Here is a 23257-nt window from a genome sequence, read left to right as displayed (position 1 = left end):
GCAAACGCAAAGCTTGGCAGTGCCGGCTGAGAGGGAAACACAACAGCTGCATGTGGGCACTGGGGATTTTCCTGGTCCATTGACAGCAGTGGTATCCTCTGGAGCCCAAGAGATGGCCACTGCAGGTGCAGGATCAGCAAGCCGCAAGCGCGGCAGGGAGGAACAACAATTTTCTACACCACCTCAGGCGACGACATCTCTTCTTTCGGAGGATTTTTCGGTGGCTCGTTGGCGCCGCCGAATGCAGGAGAGAGTGGGCAGTGCTACTCGGCTGAGGACGGGCTCTCCAGTTGCGGATGTTCCTGCTCAACCGGAAACTTCTGGCACTACCAATGCAGCTGCCTCGACGGGAGGTACTCTTCCCGCAGCGCTACCTTGGGAGGCTACGGCAGCGACCCCAACTGTCCAATTGCAGGCATGCGGCACTTTTTTGAGTAGACTTGCAGATTCTATTCGTGCGGCCTAGCCAGCCCCCGCCACAGAGGGAAGATTTTATGAGCTGGAAGCGTAGGTAGCGGCCTCGCAGACTTGCATTGCCGAGTTGTCCACTCAAAATGAAGAGCTGACTGCAACAACTCGCCAACAAGGGGTAGAAATACAAATGTTACGAGGGGCTAATGCCGAGTTTGTGGCCTCTATTCAACAGGAACTTCTCCAGTTGAGAACGCAGCATAGCCTAGCCTCTTACTTAGCCTCGCACCCTTGTGATGTAATGATCAATATGAATGACTTGGATGCGTTGGCAGTGGAGATGCAAGAAGATCTCCGAGTTTTTTTGGATAATCAACTACAAATCTAGAGCACACGCTTGGTTGCTAAGGTGAGAGCACAGCCATCCACTCAGCAGGTTGTGGTGCAACACCCCGAGTCATCAAACACTAACAGAGGTAAGAGTGTTGTTCCTGAGGGTTTTGATGTTGCTGATTGGGCACAAGCTACAGAGGAGTGTGCTGAAGCCCAGGCTCATGTATCTCATTTGCAGAAAATATTTCGTCGATTTCGTAAGGAGGAGCGAAGGGTCTGTTTTTGGGTGGAGACCTTAGCTCATTCTTTTTCTCTCAGTCTACCACCTTGCCCTCCATTTTGGTCTTCTCTTAATAGATACCTTTCTCGCTATTATCCCTTACATACCCCTCTTGCTCCTCTGCCAAAGGCACCTCAATCTATTTCTTTGCCAATGCAGTTTATTCCTCGGGCTCCTTGGCCGGAACATATTGAGATAGATCCACTTCTTTTGGATGAGGTCTATCGGGCACATACTGCAGATTTTAGAGGCTTTGGCTATATTGATATTTCCTCTTCACCAGAACAGGGTGCAGAGAAACCACCGAAACCTTCCAACCAGAGGGGCTGAGTGTGGGTTCGCGCAATCCACCGTACGTGCCAGATGTTACGGCATTAGCCGCACATGCGGTCCTGCGGAGGTCTGGACACTGCGGATAAGGGGTATGCGGTATGCGGCGGCCGTGCAACAATTCTTCACAGGATATCATGGGATAGGAGTGTGTGCACCGTTCCGGATCTACGTTGGAGAAGCGGTTGTATATGGAGGGGCATACCTGTCTTTTGATGTAACTTAATCAATCTCTATGATATTCATGGCAACTACTGTTGTAACTCTGTGTCTGGAATACAAATGAATGAAGCAAGAGGTGTTCTGTGCCTGTGTACTGTGTACTTCCTTCTCTTGTCATTTTTATATGTTGACGTTCATATAATGTAGTTGCAGGTAATCATTCCCGTAATGCCTATTGCTCCTGTGCGGGCAATAACCACTACACATAGCATACATAAGCAAATAACGCACACCTAGGTATAAATATTTAAATAAATACCAAAATAATTATGAAAATTCTTTATATTTAGACCCTATATACAATGAAATATTTACACAAAAATGGGACATAATATATTTTTGTTCTTTTGATTTTATTTACTTTTTTGGCTCAACTAACCCAATGACTAGCTAGATGAGGGTTTTAAGGAGATATGGGAAAAGTTTCCTAACTCACATATGCCTATGTATAGTGAAAGGGTGAGGATAACCATAATGTTTGAGTGATTTGATAAGGTGAGGTAGCTCACTATGGCAATTATGAAGAGCCAAAAAACGGATATCATTAGCCCTCCCCCAGGATGATGGTACATTCATGTACCATCAAAAGGAATATTTTCAAATAGAGTGAAACTTTTGAGTCCTCTATGATATCTAGTCCCTTGACCGGATTTTCATTGTGTGGCTTGTTGTCACACTCATGCTTCATGCAACAAAACTTACAGGAGATAGTAGATCTCTGACAATTTTTTGATAGATCCTTTGGTAGAAGGAGACTCAAGTAGGGCTTTAGCCGATACCCATTTACCTTCCTAGAGTGCACTTTACCATTAAAGTCCATGAGTTGGTAATAAGTGAACCGAAAGTTTTCTTTATAGTGTATGGTCCCTGCCATCTAGTTTCAAACTTGGCATCAAAACGATTGTCAAGTCAATTGTCATACCTTAGCACAAGATCTCCTTCCTTGATGCCTTTGTCCTTGAGTTTCTTGTCAAACTTCTCCTTCGCTTGTGTAGCTCTCCTCTTGTAGCACTCATAGGCTGCTTCTCTGTTCCACTCAAGCTCCACTAGTGCAAGAAGTCAATCTATCCATACCTCTCGATCATCTTGTGCACCTTTTCCATGAAGCCGCATTGTTGGAATGTTGAGCTCAATTGGCTACAAAGCCTCTTGACCATACACCAAGTGAAATGGTGTGAACTCCATGGCTTCCCTATATGTGGTTCAATATGTTCACAAGGCACCATCCAAGAAGTCATCCCACAACTTTGTCTTGTTTTTCACCATCTTTCTAATGATGCCCGCAATGAGCCCATTAGCCTTATACACCAAACCATTTGATTGTGGGTAGTAGGGTGTGCTATGACGATGTAGAATGTGAAGCTCTTCACAAACTTCTTTGAGTCAACCCTTCTTGAACCCTAGACCATTATCCAAAACAATCTCTAGAGGTGTGCCAAATATACAACAAATATTAGTGTAGACAAACCTGCTCACTCTTTTCACATTTACCTTTTCCACACTTTGAGCCTCTACCCATCTAGTCATGTAGTCTACAACCACTAGAATGTAGAGTGTACCATTCTTTATTCTAGGCAGAGGACCATAGCATCAATGCCCCACTTTTCAAAGGGTCCATTTGCAAGAACTATTTGCCTCCAACCATGCACCAACCTTCTATTTCCATTTACTTGACAATTTTTACACCAATATTGGACATCCACATGCAAGCTTGGCCAAACATATCCCGCAAGAAAAATCTTCTTCACGAGCGGTTAATTCTTGGGCAAAATGACCGCCACATGCCTCTTTATGCAAACCTTTTAGAATGGTTGGAATTTCCTCAATAGTTGGCACTCTTCTGCACACTTTATCCTTCCCTCTTTGATAGAGGGAACCTTTTAGGAAGAGATAGAAACTTTCCTTCTTCATGAGTCTCCTCTTTTGAGATTTTGTGAAGTCTTATGGAAACTCGCCTTCCAAAATGTAGCCAATAATGGGATCCAATGACTCCAATCCCTAGTATCTCAGTTGCTGGACAGCTGCTCCCACCATGATGACCTACGCTTCTTTCTCAACACATGTAACTGCTTGTTGTGCAAGTAAATTGGCATCTTCATTTTGTTTCCTAGGAATATAATATAGTTGCACTTCTTCAAACTGATGAATGGCATGAACTTTTGTCCTTAAGATTTCATTCTTGTGTGCCCAAATGCCTAAAATCTACTTCACAAATGAGAAGTGCATCCCCCTTTACCATGAGACGTTGTATACCCTAGCCAATGCACATCTTTAAACCATGAAGTAGTGTGCCGTATTCTGATTCATTGTTGCTAGTTGAACGTGGTAGATTGACCTTCTCTTTCTTGACCACCTCTCCACTTGGGTTGAGCAACACTAGACCTCCCCCTGCTTTTCCTGTGGCTCGTCAAAAAGCTCCATCAAAGAACAAGGTAAAAGCATTAGGAATACTTTTTCGTGGTGGCAATGGTAGGGTCTTTACTTCAGGCACCTTAATTTCCTTCTCATGTACCCTATAAGTGAGAATCCCTGCCAATTGTGCACGCACACTATCTTATACCTTGAAAGAGTATTGAAACTCTTGCAACTGTATAATCCACCTTGAGATCCTAGTACTAAGATTTATTTGAGATGACACCCAAGGGGACTAATTTTGGAGTGAGAATTACAAAAGGCTTTGGTAGCAAGTAGAATCTAAACTTTCTCACTGCAAACATGAGAGAAAGCATCATGAGTTCTGCCTCCGTGTAGCCTCTCCAAAGCATTCATGACCCTACTAGAAACGTAGATGGGTCGCATCCTAGTACTATGGGGATCTTGTTGTAATAAAACTGCACCAATTGTTTCTTTCCCAACACTAGAGCTAACAAAGAAGGTGTACTCCCAAAAAGGAGGCATGAGTGCTGGTAGCTCGGACAAAATGACTTTAGTGTTGCAAAAGTACTCTTCAAGCTCATCAGACCATGCAAATTCTACTTGTTGTGTCAACTTTTGCAAAGGATGAAGCAACTCTCAAGCTAAGTGAATGAAGTGTGACATATGCTTCACCTTTTGAATGAATGAGATTACCTCTTTGAGATTCTTGGGTGATGGGAGCTCAATAAGAGCCTTTGCCTTTGAACGATCCACCTCAATGACTTTATAGGAAACCTTGTGACCGAGCAAGATCACTTCACCCTCACCTAAGTGACATTTGTCGGGATTGAGCTGACCTCCCATGTCGTAAAGTTTTTTTAAACCTTCTTTTACCTTCTGTGGATGCAATGATTTTGAGCTTTAAATGCAAAAATCATCAACGAACACCCTAATTGACTTTCCAAAGAATGCTTGAAACACCATGTTCATGAAACATTGGAAAGTTGCAAGAGCATTTGTCAGGCCAAATGGCATGACTCTGAAAGCATAACAACCCCACGGAGTGATGAAGGTTGTTTTCAATTGATCCTCTAATGCCATACCTATTTGAAAGTAGCCCAAGTAGCCATCACACATAGTGTACTTCTCATCACTAGCTACCTCATTTAGTATCTCATTCTGAAATGGGAGGGAAAAAGTGATCTCTTTTTGTTGCCTCATTTAGTGGACGGTAATCCACACACACCCTCCACTTGCCGTTTTTCTTGGGAGTGACAATAGAAGGAGAGACCCACTCTGAATTTTCCATTGGATAAATGAAACCTGTTGTTGCTAGAAGCTTTCTTACCTCCTTGCGTAAAGCCTGCTCTTTGATGACTCCTAGCCTTGTAGCTTTTGAGCCTTAGGTGTGTCCTCTCGCTTTAGCTCGATCTTGTGTTGAACATCATCTACTCCACGCACATCGGTGTAGTCTTTAGAAAAAATCCTAGGAAAATTTCTTAGCACACATTTGAACTCCTCTCTTTCGTCCTTTGTAAGTGTGGCAGACAACATACCTTGTGACGTCGGGTTATCCGCACCGCTCTCTAGCCCGGCCAAAGAATTGAGGTAACTATGGCAAGTTGCCGTTTTTTTTTTTTCAAATCTCTTCTTTCATTATTGTCCGCACTCTCTCCCATCCCCCCCCCCCCTTTTTTTTGCCTCGCACACGCCTCTCTCTCCTTCCCCTCGTTTTCTTCCCCCACCGGCAGGCCGTGCCCTCCCCTCCTTCTCTCACTACCCCTATCCCCCCTCCTTCTCTCCCCTCTATCTCTCATAGCATGTGTACAACCCCTAGGGGAAACTAAATAATGCAACTCTCCCTCATCCTCATATCCCATCCCTTGACTTCATAAACTCCCCCCTTCCTCGCTCAGAGACGACCGAAAGAAGCCCTACCATCCTACCCCCCCCCCCCCCCCCCCCCCCCCATGTCCTCATCGCTCGGAGCCCATAGGCACATAAGATGACCTCTCCCTCCCTCAACGCCCTCATCCTCTCCCTCACCTTCTCAGCCCCACCATCCCCTCGCTCACTCTCTCACACTATCTCTCCCACTCTCTCTCACTCTCTGTGTCCGCACAGACAGGCCTGTAGCCGCAACCCCACAGGGTGCTGAGATGATCTCTCTCTCTCTCTCTCTCTCTCTCTCTCTCTCTCTCTCTCTCTCTCTCTCTCTCTCTCTCACTACATACCCACTCTACACTCACACACTCACACGCGTGCTCCCCCCCATCCCATCATCACCAACGTCGTCTTCTCTCGCTTGTCTAGTTTCCCCTGCACATAGAAAACGTATATATATATATATATATATATATATATATATACATAATTGATTAAAAAAACCACCCCCCCTCCTTCTCTCGTTCCCACACATGGCACTACACATACCTACCATATATGATACACACTACACACAACACAACACGTACACACATACATGCACATACACATATACGCACTCACAACATCAAAAAGAAAAGGAAACTATCGACATAAACATCAAAGGAGAAAAGGAGGTCAAGTCGCGCATCGCCAACACCAAAACAAGAAGTGACACCGAAGGCATGCCCCAGCCAGCACCGAACGGAGGTAACACATAACATTTCAGCTTCTCACAACAGAAACCAATTCCAGCAGCACTAAAACCTCACACCGATCACCCGAACCATTGACAAAACCCTTGTAAATACCTAAAACCCCCACGCTTCCCTAATAACCTAGCCATGGCTAGTGGATTGTAAAAAACTCTCCCCACCCCACTTTTTACTCTCTCTATCTCTATCTCTCTTACTATAGAGGAAACTATATCTTCTACAATTACCAATGGATAAATACAATAACCATTAGTTAAGGACCACATCTCAAGCTTATATAAAGAGGCCTCTGCTTAGCACAAAGGGGGGGAGAAGGAGAGAACACACAAGTTAAGGAGGAGCATAGTAGCTCCATGCACTCTACATTGTAAGCACCACTAAGCATGTAGTGCACCCCATGCTAGAGAACTAATGACATCATGTTTGAGCTTGGGCACTTTAGCATTGGCAACATCACCATTCACCCCATGGTTCACCACATCGCAGCTGAGTTACTAATCATGACCGTTCTATGCAGATGAAGTATTCACCACTATTCCGCCAAGCAACATAAGAACACTTGAAGGAATCAACGCCATGCTACCTTGGGACACTCTCAAAGTTGGTGATTGATGTCATCGGTGGCCGCACCGTCTTTGATATTTTCCCTCAACTAACATTCCTGCTAGCTTCAACCTCGCCATGCACAATATGGCACTTAATTTCCATGATTCATCCCTAATGCCAAGAGCTAGGTTTGTAATCGTCAAGATCACCACTTGTAAGTATCATCATCGCCAATAAAGGGTGCAATGTTTTTTTGATCTTTGGGGTCCATTCTCTATTTTGATTTCCCACAGTTATGGGATGTTTCATCTCTTGTATATTGCCCTTCTTGTGCTCCATCACGTGAAATCTCTCTCACCAGTCAGTGTGTCCTGTTCTGAGATTTTCATATACCTCCCTCGTCCACACACTAATGACTAGTGATTAGGAATTTCTTTACATGTGGACGTTTGTTACACCACCATTTCATGTTGATTACCTAGAGGGAATTTTACGTTTGCTACCCTAGGTCATGAATGTTTGCATCCTAGCCGCACTTATGCTAGGTGGTGCCCCTTCCTACCTATAGGATCACTCCTACCTTGAGATGATTCTTGGGGATCTTCAAGCTATGTGTGGTGTAGAGGCCACCCCATATGGTATGTCATTTTCGGCCATCATTTTCTTGGAGCCCCCACTGAGGATCCTTTCATGAAACCCTCCAGTTTATAAGACTGAAACCCATAAAATTTTGTGGATGGATGAATGGCTAGTAGGGTTCGCTAACTAGATGACAGAAGAAGAAGAGCTCCAAGCACAACTAGACAAACTCTGCATCTCCATCGAAGCTCGAGTGCCAGGCGTAACGGTAATCGATTTGTAGTGGGGGAGTCAACCAACACGCCAAACTCAATGGATATACATAGGCTGGGTGCCAAGAAGAAGAAGGAGAAGGTCGAAACCATGTCCGCAACCTACAACCAACCCACAACAACAAGATGGAGGGAGCTCTGCACAATAGAGAATCAACACTATTCTACTTCAAAAATTGGGTAACTCAAGTCACCGAGGTAATTATTAAAATCATTTTACAAGTTGCACCTGATGCTGCAGAACAGATAACGAAAGCACTTGCTCATGCCCTCACTAGAGAGACTAGGGATCTACTGAGTTTGTTTCATGAAAGAACACCACCTTCTCCCACAAGCTTGGACAGTGACTAAGCACCTCTAAGCTTCGCATGAATCAGTACAACCTACATCAAGACAGATCACACATACTGACACAAGTACGCTCAATCAAGGTAATACTGGATTTGAAGGCTCACTACTACCAACACGTCATTGACACCATACTGGGTGGGGAGCGGTTTTTTGAGGTTCTGGCATCAGATCAGCCATTTGTCTTACCTTTGGTACAAGGCAATGTACCATTTGAAATTTTAATCTATGTCCTAGTATAGGAGGGTATACAGGCCTCTTTATAAAGAGGAAAAAAAGAAAAAAACTTTTTTTGCAAGCTAGGGAGTGACTCTTTCTAGCTCTCTCTCAGTAATCATGGCAGGTGTAGCATTTCCAACATTTAAAGGAAAGAAGGGGGAGGATTTGGTAACAAACTTCCTAGATGACTTTCAAGTAGCATGTGTAGTGAGAAACAAAGATACAGATGAATCTCGGGTTAGAATCTTTAAGCATCTCATGAAGGTAGAAGCTAGATCATGGTACAATGCACTTCCACAAGCAACTAAGGATGACTGGGAGCCCTTAAAAACCGCTTTTAAAAGGCACTTTGGGGGAGGTACCACTTCAAAGAAGTTGTGGGACAAGTTGAGAGACTTGAAGCAGGAGGATCTTTTGAAATATTCCACCTATGAGTCCAAATTTGTGGATTTCTGGGAACGGTGGGTTGAGTAACTGGCAAGGGGGGAAGCTGCACTTGATGTCCTAAAGAAAGCCGATTCACTCATGGCTTATGTCCGCTTCTCAAGGAAAAGGTGAGGGTAGATTCTTGGATATGTACGAGTTAGCCATCGAGATTGTTCGCCTTAAGGGCAAGAAGCTGCGAATGAAAGCCAAAGAAACTGAGTCAACAGAAGCAGGAACATCGTGTCGACCTACAACCATGACAACCACCATTCCACCACCACCACCGGCTCCTGGGATAAGAGATGACCAACAAGATATGTTGGCCCATATTACTAACCAACTGCAAAATTTTTCTATCCACTTAATACAGCAAGAAAGAAATCAGGAAAGAGATCAAGACCCAGGGAGAGCACGATAAGAAAACGGAGAGTATCACTGCTACAACTGTGGAGAAGATGGTCACGGTATATACTACTGTCCCAATCCGCGACAAAACTATAGTAGAGGAGGTAGGAGGAGCCAATTCTCAACACCTAGAGAAATAACACCCCCACCCCGACCACCAACACAAATTCTACGCCCACCCCAGGCACCACCACAAGCATCCATTCCACCTCTTCCACCAGCACCACCACATGATCGCCCTGTAAACATCATAAGGCTAGAAGATAAAGGAAAGGTTGTAGTAATGGATCCACCCAGAGAAAAGGAGAGGGATAAGGTAAGGAGAAGGTAACCTTTCTAGAGCCATTCAAAGCCATGACTATGAAAAGAGCTAGGAGGAAAAAAGCTACACAATCTGATGATGAGAGAAGCATGAAAGGAGAGACTAGCAAGAGGCCATCCAGGTCACGACAGAAATTGGGCATCAATGACTTCCAGTTGGGGGAAAGTTCTAAGCCCTATGATCTAACATTGGATGTGGAAGAGCAAGGACCAAAGATTACATGGCCACAGCTACTACATCTCACACCAAAGATAAGGTGGCAAGGTCCAAAATGGTAAGTACAAGACGCTCCAAAGCAAAGGTAGCCGGAGCAATTTCAGGTTGCAACATGGATGACATCCTTCCAACTATCGACGTCAACATAAAAGGAAAGAGGGTTGGAAACACCTACATAGATGGAGGTGCACAAATCTATGTGATGAGCGAAGCTATGATGCTTCAGTTGGGGCTCGAGGTTGACAGGCCTTCTCCATGCAAGGCAAAGATGGCAAACAACACAAAAGTAAAGTGTGTAGATGTGGTAAGTGTTGTGGAGATAAAATCTTTCAACACTGAGGTAGAGGTAGATGATTTTGTAATGCCTACTAAGGGGGATAGCTACCCATTAATCTTGGGAAGGCCATGGTTGATGGCCATGAAGGCAAAACAAGACTGGGGTACTGGCCTTCTACGCATGAGTGGTAAAGAAGGGGAGACAATCTACTACGACATGAAGACTGGCAAGCAGAATCAAATGGATCTAGAAACATCAATAGATGAAACCACTAGCGAGTCTTCCACTTCTGAGGAGGAGACCACATCCACTGACGAAAGTGATAGTTCCATCGATGTGATGGGTATCATCATAAAGGATCCACAAAGGGTAAGCACAACTGGTGATCCATCACCAAAAGGGAAACACAATGAAAAGGAGAGAAAATCACTTGGCCTAGGAGAAAGTAGGTTGAAGGGTATGCTGTCCACAGAATTAACACTTGAGGAGAAAGATAGTTTTTTGCAAATGTTGATGGGATTTCCTGAACTATTCAATGACAACTATGAAACAATCACATGTATTACAATGGTGGAACATCATATTAAGCTGAAAGAAGGGGTAAAACCAATTGTGCAAAAGCTACGACGACTAGGGGTCATACAAGAGAAGTCACTCCTGGCCGAGGTAAGGAAGCTCCTGGAAGGAGGGTTCATCTATCTTGTAGAAAAGTTAAAGTGGGTGTCACCCATAGTAGTGACACCTAAAAATAATGGTAGGTGGAGGGTCTGTGTTGACTACAAACCACTAAATGCATCTACAAAGAGAGACCACTTTCCTCTCCCTTTCTTGGATGAAATTTTGAATGAAGTAGCGGGTTTTTAATGCTACACCATGTGTGATAGTTATTCTGGATATTTTCAAATACGCATAGCCTCGGAAGATCAGGTAAAATCCACTTTCATCACATTATGGGGTTGTTTTTCATACAAAGTTATGCCATTCGGTCTCACAAATGCACCTGCCACATTCCAAAGATATTTCACATATGTCTTTCGATCGTTCTTTGGAACATCCATAAGAGTGTTTATTGATGATTTTTGTATATATAGATCTTGCATTTCACACTTAAAAAAAGTAACTGAAGGTTTGGCCAGGTTGCAAAGCCTAGACCGGCAATTAAATGTGGACAAATGCCACATTGGGGAAAGTAAATTCATTCTACTAGGCCATGAAATTTCAGCAAAAGGTATCAACACCGATCGAAGTAAGGTGTCTGCACTCATAGCCCTACCTTCACAAACATCAGCTTGTCATTTGATCTCTTTTTTACAAAAGGTGAGGCACTTGAGTAGATTCATACATCTACTATCCCAACTTGTTCTACCACTACAACACATTAGGAAATTTCAGAGGTCATTTGGAGGGCCATATGAAGAGAGAGAATAATAGAGCGCGTCCAATGAGCACGAAGGCTACGTTACATAGGAAAGTACGTGGAAAGACTCAAAAAATAGGAAAATAGCATAAAACTTTCACGAATCTAGGATTGTAGCATCATAATTTCCTTCCTTTTACCGAGCTTTTAGGTGCTTGCATGTGGTCCCACTTCTGATATTCTCTTATGGTCATTAACGTACTGGAGGGTGACCATTAAGCCCGCACAAGATATTGGAATTCTAAAACACTTTCCCTCCATTAGAATGCTTTCAAAGTGAATCTCCCTCCACTAAAGCTTTTCTCTGAGAGCTATGGCTTCCACGTCTTCTCGCCCAAGAAGCTCCAGGTGTTTACTGTCTCTCACACCAACAACCAACAATTGCACTTTGCCTAGAAGGCCAAGTAGAAGCATATCCTCAATTACAATATCAACTTCAATAAGTGCAGAGAACCAATGGGTTGGACAAAGGATAAACAAAGGTTCATGGGTCCTCATGCAACCAAGAAGACCCAAGAGGTCTAGTGGTATCAACGTTTACCGCTCAGCATGGAGGGCCAGAGTGTTGGATTTCAAAGTTGAAATCGGCAAAAGATCTGTAAAGGAAGTTCTTGTTCAGCATGTGTTTACCCATCCAGAGGTGATAGCAAATGGTGGAAATGTATCAGATATACATCAACCACGTTGCAATTGTAAGTACTCTTGACATGTGAACATACTTATACTCTCATTATAACTTTTCTTATATATTTTGCAATGTTTCTCTCGCTTGTTATGAGCAATGTCTCCATTCTTCACAGCTCAATTGCATTAGATTTGTCATTTTTACTTATTGATACTCTTAGTTTAACTCTTCTTATATATATTTCATATGTTTATCCCTCTTCTTATGAGCAATGGGAGCCTGTGGAGTGCATAATAGGCCTCTTCCATGTTGTTCATGCCCACATTGGTTCTCTACAGTATTCAGGGAGGAGCAACAAAAGACTGGCTGATGAGGGAATATTTTTTTATGACCACTTCTACCAACTCAACTCAGGGAATAAGAATGGCATGTTGGTGAAAGTGCCTCTACCAACCGATTGGAACACTGTGGACTGGCGAGTTCCCGAGGAAACAATGGTGGAGGCAATGCGAAGTAAGCTCTACAAGGATATACAAAGGTCTCTACGTAGCTCTATTCCCACCAAACTGGTTAGAATTGCAAACTTTTGTCCTGTTGCACTCTTCATAGAGTTGTTTCATAGCTACAACATCCGTGTTACGAAAACTATGTTCATGTGCAAGTCATCTCAGCAGTCATCCTGTGACAAACTTCTTGACAGAGGATGGTATGCAAACGAAGAGATTGGTTTACGGTGCGAGGTCGTGCTTGATACTCTAGTTGTCAAGTACATGATTGCAAGCCAATCATTGTTACTCTCGTTTTGGTATATGCGATCACAAATGCTCAATGGTAAGTACATTCCTATGGACCAGGTTTCTGCAGGTTTGGAAGATAATCCTGCGGTGGATGTGGAAGTGATTGATAAAGAGCATGGCCTACTGTTGGTGGTTACAACAAGGGAGCTATGCAGTCTTCAGCATTTGCGGCATGACATAATTGAAGAGTCAATGGACAAGGACCTATCATATTTTTCCTTTTTCCTAGTTGGCCATAAGGTGATGCGGCGAAGGGAAAAAGATATTTTGTGCAAAGAGTTGGATGGTCGGGTTGAAGTAGTGTCAATGTAACAGATATTCTTGTGATTCCAAGTGTATACAAATGACTTTCAATACATGAAGTTTATTGAGCTCATTTGTCAATTGTGCCCTGTGAAAAAGTGTGCTTGAAATACATTTCTTTACCATGTCAAATCTCTCTCTCTCTCTCTCTCTCTCTCTCTCTCTCTCTCTCTCTCTCTCTCTCTCTCGCAATGTTAGACAAGACAAAGACATGATAGAAGAGTCATCTTAATTCATTAGAAAGTACAAACTCGTCCGTGAACAATGGACTGAGATACAATTTCTGTAAGTATGGAATCAGAATGTCTTCAAGGTAAAAATCGAAGGAATGCCCCTCGAAAGAAGGTGGTGAGATAGTTGTTCCCGGCGGATTTAGTTCTCCCTTTTCAGGAGTATCATCAATCAGTAGTGTATTAGTTGCATCAAAGGGTACACCGATTTGGCTAAACGATTTTTACAAAAGAGGTAAGTGTGGTTTTTTAGGGTGGTAGTGGCCCTCAACGGTAATGCATTTTCTTTGATCATACAAAAAGGCAAAATCTGACGTATGAGCGTCGCATACACTGCAAACTATTGTAACTAGTGGCGACAAGTTTTGCCTTTCCATTGAAGACCATATGACAACTCTGAAGCGCGGAAGAAGAAACTGAATAAATTCCTTGGTTCCTGGATGAACCACGACTCAACAAGTTCCCATCCGAAACGTTTGCAAATCCTCAAAGGGTTCTGTGTCACCGAGAGGCACCCACATCAGCAGCAATCCATTGACGTCCAAGATAATCAACCTCTGTAAAAGTTGACAAGTACATATAAGTAGTTAGAAGCTGAACATATTTTTCCATACTTGAATAGACATTACCAAAACAACCGTATCTACAGGTAGCAAGGGTCCATACTGGGTCTCTGTAGTGTTGATGTCGTTGTTGCTCTCCTCTGCTTTAGCTTCATCATTCACATCTTCATAGTCATCATTCACATCTTCATCAGGGGTATCCCCCATGGCTCTTTCTACCTCATTCAAGGTTTCTTCCAAGGTCTTTTCCTCTCCCTCGGTTGGCCGGCTTGCCTCATACATCCTTGCCTGATCCATATCAGTTTGCTCATCCCTAGGCCTGCTTTCCTCATCCATATCCTTTTGCTCATCTATAGGCATGCTTTCCTCATCTTGGGTTTCAGCCATAGGATCTTTTGGCTCCTCCACTGGCTAACTTGGCTCTTTCATTGTCTCCTCTGGTTGTACACTAGCACCTTCCATATGCTCATTTGACCTTTCCTCATCGTCGGCTCTTTCATCTTCTGCAGATATGACCCCCTCGGCCCGTTGTGATTCCACTGTATCGGATGCAGGGGTTTGTCGTGGTGGCACGTCATGTATTGTTAGATCAATAGTGCGGTCATCCAAGCCGCTATCTTCAAGCTCTCTGGGGCTAGACATAGTAAGCAGGTGTTGTATTAAACTTACCCGGTATCTTTGCAAATAATCATATGTGTAGTTTTTTAAAGCACTCTGCAAAATTGAAAGACCACATGGTGAGAATTCTTTTATAAACTAAACCAAAACTAACTGAATGCATTGTCAAATGGGTACCTTAGTCATGAAAGGTTTTAATGCAAAGTAGCTTTGCAGGACATATTCTGCATGGAGAAGACATCTCCAGCCGCAAGAATTTCCATCGGTTTGATTTGGGACAGGTACATCTTTGATTGTGGCCTTGTATAGTTCATACCTTCCACATAGCTTGCCATAGGCAAGCAACAACCTCTTTATACAACTGCACAAATCAATGTCAAGATGTTAGTGTTGAGATGTCGAGCTCTACACCTTGAGTTGGCATCCACTACGGGTCTTGGCCGCTTACGGCATTTACTCACTGGCGCGTTAGGTGACCGACACGGAGGATCTCTGCCAGTGATTCTACAGCTGGACTACACTTATACTGCCAGCCTAGTACGCTTCTAGCGAGTTCACACTTAGTGACCGCATGTACATATGTGCTACTTTTCAGCTTTAGCACTTAGTCATTTTGTACTCTCTTTTCTGTGAAGAAGAAGAAGAAGCTTTCCATCTCTGTGTGCTTTGTGCTTGTCTTGTGTAGCTCTCTTGCATCCTCATTCTTTACATGGTATCAGAGCCTGGTGCAGGCAAGAGAGGCTAAGAGAGCAAGAGCATCACAATCCCTTCGTTCGCACAGGTTTCTGAACAGGTCTCCAAAGTGCAGTATACAGAGATTTACTGTACAAGTACAGTGGTTGTATGTACGCTTGATTGTGGACACTCGTTGAGTGTAGAAAGCGTTACAAGAACCACGATAGCAGGTTCAGCAGATTTGCAGGTTTTTGCAGATTGCAGCTATTTTGTCTTAGTGCTTCAAGATGTCTGACGGTTTCAGTCAGATTGTTACTGAGAAGCTTGAGAAAAATAACTACCCTGCATGGAAGTTCAGAATAACAAATTTCCTAAAAGGAAAAGGTTATTGGGACTATGTAGAAGGAGACAATGAAAAGGAACCAGAGATTCCCGAGGCAAATGCTACAGCAGAACAAAGGAAAGCTTTGAGGGACTGGCAACAAGGCCAGAGCAAAGTGATGTATTGGCTTTCTATGAGCATCACAGATGGCATGATGGGATATCTACAGGATGCTGAAACCCCCGCCATTGCATGGAAAAACTTAGGCAGAGTGTTCGAGGTGAACACCAAGGCCAGGAAGCTTCAACTAAAGTCGGAGCTAAATCAGATTAAGAGGAGCAACCTCTCCATCAATGATTATGCTTTGAAGATCAAGAGTATCATTGAGGCTCTTGGATCTATTAAAGTCTCAGTGGAAGACGATGACATTGTCGGTGCATGCTTGGATGGTCTAGGAGATGAGTATGTACATTTTAGGTCTTCCATGAATACAAGAGACGACATCCCCGTGTTCCAAGATTTGATTTCTATGCTTATTCTTGAGGAGAAGAACCTTGACACATCTTCTTCTCATGGCAGAAATAATTCTGAACAGGCCTTCTATTCTAACTCCAACAGAGGTAGAGGTAGAGGTCGTGGTCGAGGCCCAAGGGGTTGCAGGGGCCAATTTCTGGAAGGTCAATCAAATCAAAACAATACAGGTGGCAGGGGAAACCAGTCTCAAGGCAGGGGGAGTCAAAGAGGTCGCGGTGGAGGATCAAGCAGGCAGCAACATACTCCAGATAGTAGAGAATGTTGGACTTGTGGTGAAAGAGGTCACATGTCACGTGACTGTCCAAAGGGAAAAGCAAGTAGAAAGAGAGAACAGGGCAACTATGCATCTACTAGCAGAGATGTAGATGACAACAAAAACGAGCGCATGTTTGTTATGCAACATGTAATGAATACAATGACTGCAGAGAATTCCACCCAAGATGATGTTTGGTATGTGGATTCAGGTGCCTCTAATCACATGACGTCTCGTGGAGAGTGGTTTAGAGATATGCGCAAACTAGATGTGTCAGGCTATGTGCAGACAGGAGATGACACAGCTCACCCCATTGCTCATGTAGGGGACATACCTCTAAATACGAAGAGTGGAAAATCAAAGTACTTAGCAGATGTACTTCATGTCCCAAACATTACAAAGAATCTTGTTTCTGTTGGACAAATGGTTGAGCAGGGTTTGCAGGTTCGCTTCAATCCAAATGGCTGTTATGTAGAAGATTTCCAGAATGGCTGTAAGCTGATCACAGAGGGCAAATGTGTGGGCAGAATGTTTACGCTGAATGTAGACATGCCTGAGGTAAAAGCTGCATTATTTGCACAGGGCACAAGTGTTGTGGCTGATGTTGACATTTGGCACAAACGCATTGGCCATGTCAATGAGCAGAGATTGTGCAGCATGCAATCAAAACAAATTGTAAAAGGTTTGCCCAAATTCAAGGTGGATGGTATGCATAAAGTGTGTGCAGCATGCCAGTTTGGAAAACAGTCAAAGGGCTCATTTCCACATGAGCGCAATGTATGTAAAAAGCCACTTGAGGTGGTGCACACAGATGTTTGGGGTCCAACCGATACTGCAAGTATACATGGTTGCAGGTATTATGTCTCTTTCATTGATGACCATACAAGGAAAGTATGGGTCTACTTCATGCGTAACAAAAGTGAAGTGTTTGGTCACTTTCAAGACTTCAAAGTCATGATTGAGAAGGAGACAGATATGCAAATCAAGACATTGAGGTCAGATGGAGGGGGAGAGTACTTCTCCAATGATTTTTTAGATTTTCTGCGAATGCATGGTATACACATGCAGTTTACATGCAGATATACTCCACAGCAGAATGGGGTCGCAGAAAGGAAAAACAGGTACATTGCAGAGGTTGCACGTGCATTGATGAATGAGAAGAACATGCCTCATCATTTCTGGGCTGAAGCTGTAAATACAGCTGTGTACATTATGAACAGGACATCTACAGCTGCGGTGCATGATGTAACACCTGAGGAAAAGTTTACAGGTACAAAGCCTGATTTGGCACACTTGAAAGTGTTTGGCTGCATAGCTTACGTGCATGTACCAGATGAGTTGCATAGGAAATTGGATCCTAAAGCAGAGAAATGTATTCTTGTGGGATATTCCCTTGAACAAAAGGGGTACAGGTGCTACAATCCTACTACACGAGAATTACGAGTGAGCAGAGATGTAGTCTTTGATGAGATGAGCAGCTGGTACAGCAATGCACATGGCACTATTGGGGCTGATGTAAAAGATGATGTGGTTGTACAAAATGTGAGGCCACAGTCACAGGTTTTGAGTGGACCACAAGAGTCCTCTTCTCGTGGCTCTGTTGAGAAACCATGGAATGATAGACTACGTACGCAGGTTACTCCACCAACAGGTACAGGGAATGTATCACGAAAAGAAAAGGAAAAGGTTGATGAACCTCCCTTTATGGTTGATGCATCATCAGGTTTTTCACATGTAGACATGGATTCAGATGGTTCTGAACAAAGTCTCGATGAGGAATTTGGAATTCCGGCTGTCAGGACACCTGGTGTAAGGAAAGTACAAGAAGATGCTAGAGGGCAAAGGAGTGACCCAGGACCGCGCAGATCTAATAGAGTCAGAAATCCAGTTCAGAAATTGACTTATGATGGGTATCTAGCGCATCACCAAGCCTACATGGCTAAGGTGATACAGGATGTGGAGCCCACATGTTTTGAGGATGCAGTTGGAAATGTGCATTGGGATGATGCAATGAATGAAGAGATGGCTGCATTGGAAGCAAATGACACATGGGAGTTGGTGCCATTGCCAAGTGGCAAGAAAGCTATTGGCTGTAAATGGGTGTATAAAACCAAGCATAAGGCTGATGGTAACATTGAGCGTCACAAGGCAAGGCTGGTCGCAAAGGGTTATGCACAGACGTATGGCATAGACTATGAGGAGACCTTTGCTCCAGTGGCAAAGATGACGACAGTGAGAGCTGTCATAGCAGTGGCTGCATCTAGAGGATGGATTATGCATCAAATGGATGTAAAGAATGCCTTCTTGAATGGTGAGTTGCAAGAGGAAGTGTATATGGATCAGCCACCTGGTTATGTCGATCCAGGTTACCCAGATTATGTATGCAGACTTCTCAAAGCTTTGTATGGTTTGAAGCAGGGCTCTAGAGCATGGTATGACAGGATTGCCAAGTATCTTGTCAGTATTGGTTTTAGGAGAGCTCATGCTGATCATTCACTCTATGTACGTGAGAGTGATGTGGGGATTGTGGTCATTACCATATATGTAGATGAACTTATTATTGTTGGTGACAATGCTATGGAGATTGACCATGTGAAGGGTCTTCTCAAACAGGAGTTTGAAATGAAAGATTTAGGCGAGTTGCGCTACTTTCTTGGCATTGAAGTGATCAGGACTCCAGAGGGTGTATGGCTATCACAAAGACAGTATGCTTTGGACATGTTGTCAAAGTATGGTATGGCTGATTGTAAGCCAATTTCTATTCCCTTGGATGTGAATGCAAAGCTGAGTGCAGAGAAGGGTGATGTTGTTGAGGATGTCCACATGTACAGGAAGATTGTGGGTAGTCTAATCTACTTGACTATCACGATGCCAGACTTGAGCTACACAGTAGGCTTGGAGAGTCAGTTCATGCAGCTTCTGAGGAAGCCACATTTGGATGGAGTACGACGCACACTTAGGTATGTGCAAGGTACTCTTGACTACGCATTGCTCTATGCAGCAGATGCACCATTAGCATTGTATGGGTATACAGATGCAGATTGGGTAGGTAGCATTGTTGATAGGAGATCTACGAGTGGCTTCATGTTCTCTTTTGGGAGTGCTGCTGTTACTTGGAGAAGCAAAAAGCAGCCTACGGTTGCTTTATCGAGCACAGAGGCCGAGTACAGAGGTGCAGCAGTTGCGGCGTGCGAGGTAGCTTGGCTACGCACATTACTTGAGGACTTGGGAGTGCAGGTGGACCAGCAGATTTTCATCCATTGTGACAACCTCAGCAACATGCAGTTGGCTAGGAACCCAGTGTTCCATGCCAGGACCAAACACATAGAGGTCCATTACCACTACGTTCGAGAGCGAGTGTTGGCGGGCGACATCGACTTGGTCTACGTCAGCACAGAGGAGCAGATAGCGGATATCTTTACCAAGGCCCTCGGAGCTGAGAAGCTTTGACGTTTCCGGACTATGCTTGGACTCTGTGACATGCAGAGCTCGAGGGAGAGTGTTGAGATGTCGAGCTCTACACCTTGAGTTGGCATCCACTACGGGTCTTGGCCGCTTACGGCATTTACTCACTGGCGCGTTAGGTGACCGACACGGAGGATCTCTGCTAGTGATTCTACAGCTGGACTACACTTATAGTGCCAGCCTAGTACGCTTCTAGCGAGTTCACACTTAGTGACCGCATGTACATATGTGCTACTTTTCAGCTTTAGCACTTAGTCATTTTGTACTCTTTTTTCTGTGAAGAAGAAGAAGAAGCTTTCCATCTCTGTGTGCTTTGTGCTTGTCTTGTGTAGCTCTCTTGCATCCTCATTCTTTACAGTTAGCATGAGGCTTCAAAATTACATGGATATCTATAAGAAACACTTTCTGATACAAAACACTTACAGCCTAATTTCAGGGTGGGTTCCTTTTATTGAATTGAACACCCACAATGCTGGTTGGTCAACATCAAGGCATATGAGACTCCAGTGATGGTTGTTCTCATATGGAAAGATGATGACAGTAACTTCCAGCATAGCACAGTGGAGAAACCAACTCTCAAAGGTCCCAGATGGACTGTTCTTTTGTCTAATAATCACTGACATTTGTGGATCAAGAAGAAACACCTCTGTGTGGGTGTGTAGTGGGAGTTGACTTTTGATCAGGCTGCAGAGACTTTACCTGAGTTAGCAAACCTATTATCTGAGTTTTCAAAGCTAGCAAGATAGTAACACTTACTTAAGACAAGCATAGATAATTGTGTCTGAAATCTGAGCATCTGGATTCTGCAATAAATTAATGTCCACTTTTTCCAGAGCTAGCTTTCTGGCTCCATCTACAAATGGTATCTCTGCAAGCAAACCATCCTTCATTGAAAGTAGAGTTTCTCGATTGCTTGCCTCTATGGACAGGGTCACATTGCATTTTGTTTGCCTCTGGGACTCCACTGCTACTTTTGCTTTCTCCTTAAGCTCTGCTTCCCTCATGTCCTCTGTTTGGCGAGCAATAGTCTCTGCCCTTGCCCTTGTATTCACATCATGTGTGACATCTACAACTGTGAGTTGTGTCCCTAGCTCCGGGGGGTATAACAAAATTTCCCTCATTTTCTTATCCCTGCAGACATTGGGGACCAGTAGTTTGTCATACCTCCACCTTATTCTTTTCAGTGTCTCACTATCTTTGTCCATTATAGTAACCTTGTGGGCATGGGCTGCAACAATGGTCATGTCACTGAAGTACTCCAGTAGGAATTCCTCTGCTGCTTCTTGTAGAGCCATTAATGCCACCACCTTCCACCTTTTGGTGCCCCAGGTAGCTTCTTCACATATGGACCTCACCATCCTCTGAAAGGGCAGCTTTGGTATGCATAAATCTACACATTTCTGTGTCTTTCTGATTTCCATGAAAAGTCCCATGTAGGTTTGTAACTTCTTCACCCTTGGACCTTTCAGAATTTTATTGGGTTTTCCAGGTCTTTTCTTTGGGGTTGCAGTTCTGCTACTTGCTTTAGCTGCTAATCCTGGTCCCTTGCCTGCCTTCCTTGCAGTGGCTTTTGTTCTAGCCATTTCACTGTATACAAAAAGAGGAGTCTCTCTCTCTCTCTCTCTCTCTCTCTCTCTCTCTCTCTCTCTCTCTCTCTCTCTCTCTCTCTCTCTCTCCTTTCTATAGCTTAGCATATTTAAATAGAGAGAGAGAGAGAGTAAGAGAGCCCATTACTAAAGGCGCGCGTGGAGCACGTTTTGACCTCAACAAACACCTCCGCGCGCTGTTAGTATAAGGTAAAAGAAATACTCACTCTTTCTCCCTCTCTCTTCTCCCCGCCTTACATCCTCTCTCTATAACACTCACACATACACTGGTCAATGCACAGTGCTAACGGCGCGCATAGAGACATGCACACCGGTTATGCCTCTCTACGCGCGCCTTTAGTAGAGAGAGAGAGAGAGAGAGAGAGAGAGAGAGAGAGAGAGAGAGAGAGAGAGAGAGAGAGGCTATGTGTGTGTGTGTGTGTGTCTGTATTTGTGTGTGTGTGTGTAAGTTATATTTGTGTGTGTGTGTGTGTGTGTGTGTGTTTTATATGTGTGTCTGTGTGTTTGTGAGTGTGTGTGTGTGTGGGTGTTGTGTTTGTGACTGTTTGTGTGTGTTGTTTGTTAAGATTGAGCTTGATACTGTGATAGAAACAGAGAGAGAGAGAGAGAGGCAAAGGCAGAGGGAGAGAGAGAGAGGGCCAAACCTCCTGAGGTCGTAGACCTTCGTTATGTCGATGGGTTGGCTTGCTGTCGGAGACGCAGACAACGGCTCTTGCACTCTCTCTCTTTCTCTCTCTCTCTCTCTCTCTCTCTCTCTCTCTCTTTCACGAGGTGTGGTTTTTCTCTCTCATGACCTCTATATATGACGTACAAAAGTATACGGTCTCAATAATGACCGCACGTGTGACAACATGCAATTATACTCTAATTTATAGTAACATGTGGGACGCCACCATGTGTATCCGTTGTAAGTGTGATTTTGAGAGAGAGAAAGAGAGAGAACAATAGAGAGAGAGAGAACAATAGAGAGAGAGAGAGAGAGAGAGAGAGAGAGAGAGAGAGAGAGAGAGAGAGAGAGAGCCATAGAAAGAGAGAGAGTGATAAAGAGAGAGAGTGATAGAGAGAGAGAGAGAGAGAGAGAGAACAGATTGTGAGAGAGATAGAGAGAGGGAGAGACACAGATTGAGAGAGAGATAGAGAGAGGGACTCCTTACTCTCAGAGAGAGAGAGAGAGGGAGAGAGACAGAGTCAGTTTGACAGACAAAAAGCAATGGAGGAGACACCTCCCTTGGAGTTTCTGCAAACCCCACCATTAGAAAATTTCGGAGGTCATTTGGAGGGCCTTGTAAGAAATTGTATTTCTCTCTCTAGAAACTTTATTTCTCTCTCTAGAAACTTTTTTTAAAATGCACTTGCACCTTGTGAGTACGTCCAAAAGGACAACCAGACACTCTAAAAAGTAGATTTATATTCCCAATCGTCCTTGAAAACGATCACATTTTTATTTAATGCGAGCGTCTTTTTCAGGAGGCAGGTGCGGCGCATTCAATGCAGCTTAAGTCATCATTGAAAGTTGAAAAATCACAAACTCAGAAATAGTGATAGATTTTGAGGCTTTTGACACCACCAATGCGTCCGGAACGCCAAAATACCCTAAAAACGAATGTCTACTTGTCTCATTCCGACATCCGGAGAGGCAAAAAATGTCAAAAAACCCCCAAAAATGGG

The sequence above is a fragment of the Adiantum capillus-veneris genome, chromosome 8, assembly GCF_014529385.1.
Source record: "Adiantum capillus-veneris isolate H3 chromosome 8, ASM1452938v2, whole genome shotgun sequence".
NCBI lineage: Eukaryota > Viridiplantae > Streptophyta > Polypodiopsida > Polypodiales > Pteridaceae > Adiantum > Adiantum capillus-veneris.
This window is presented reverse-complemented; position numbering follows the sequence as displayed.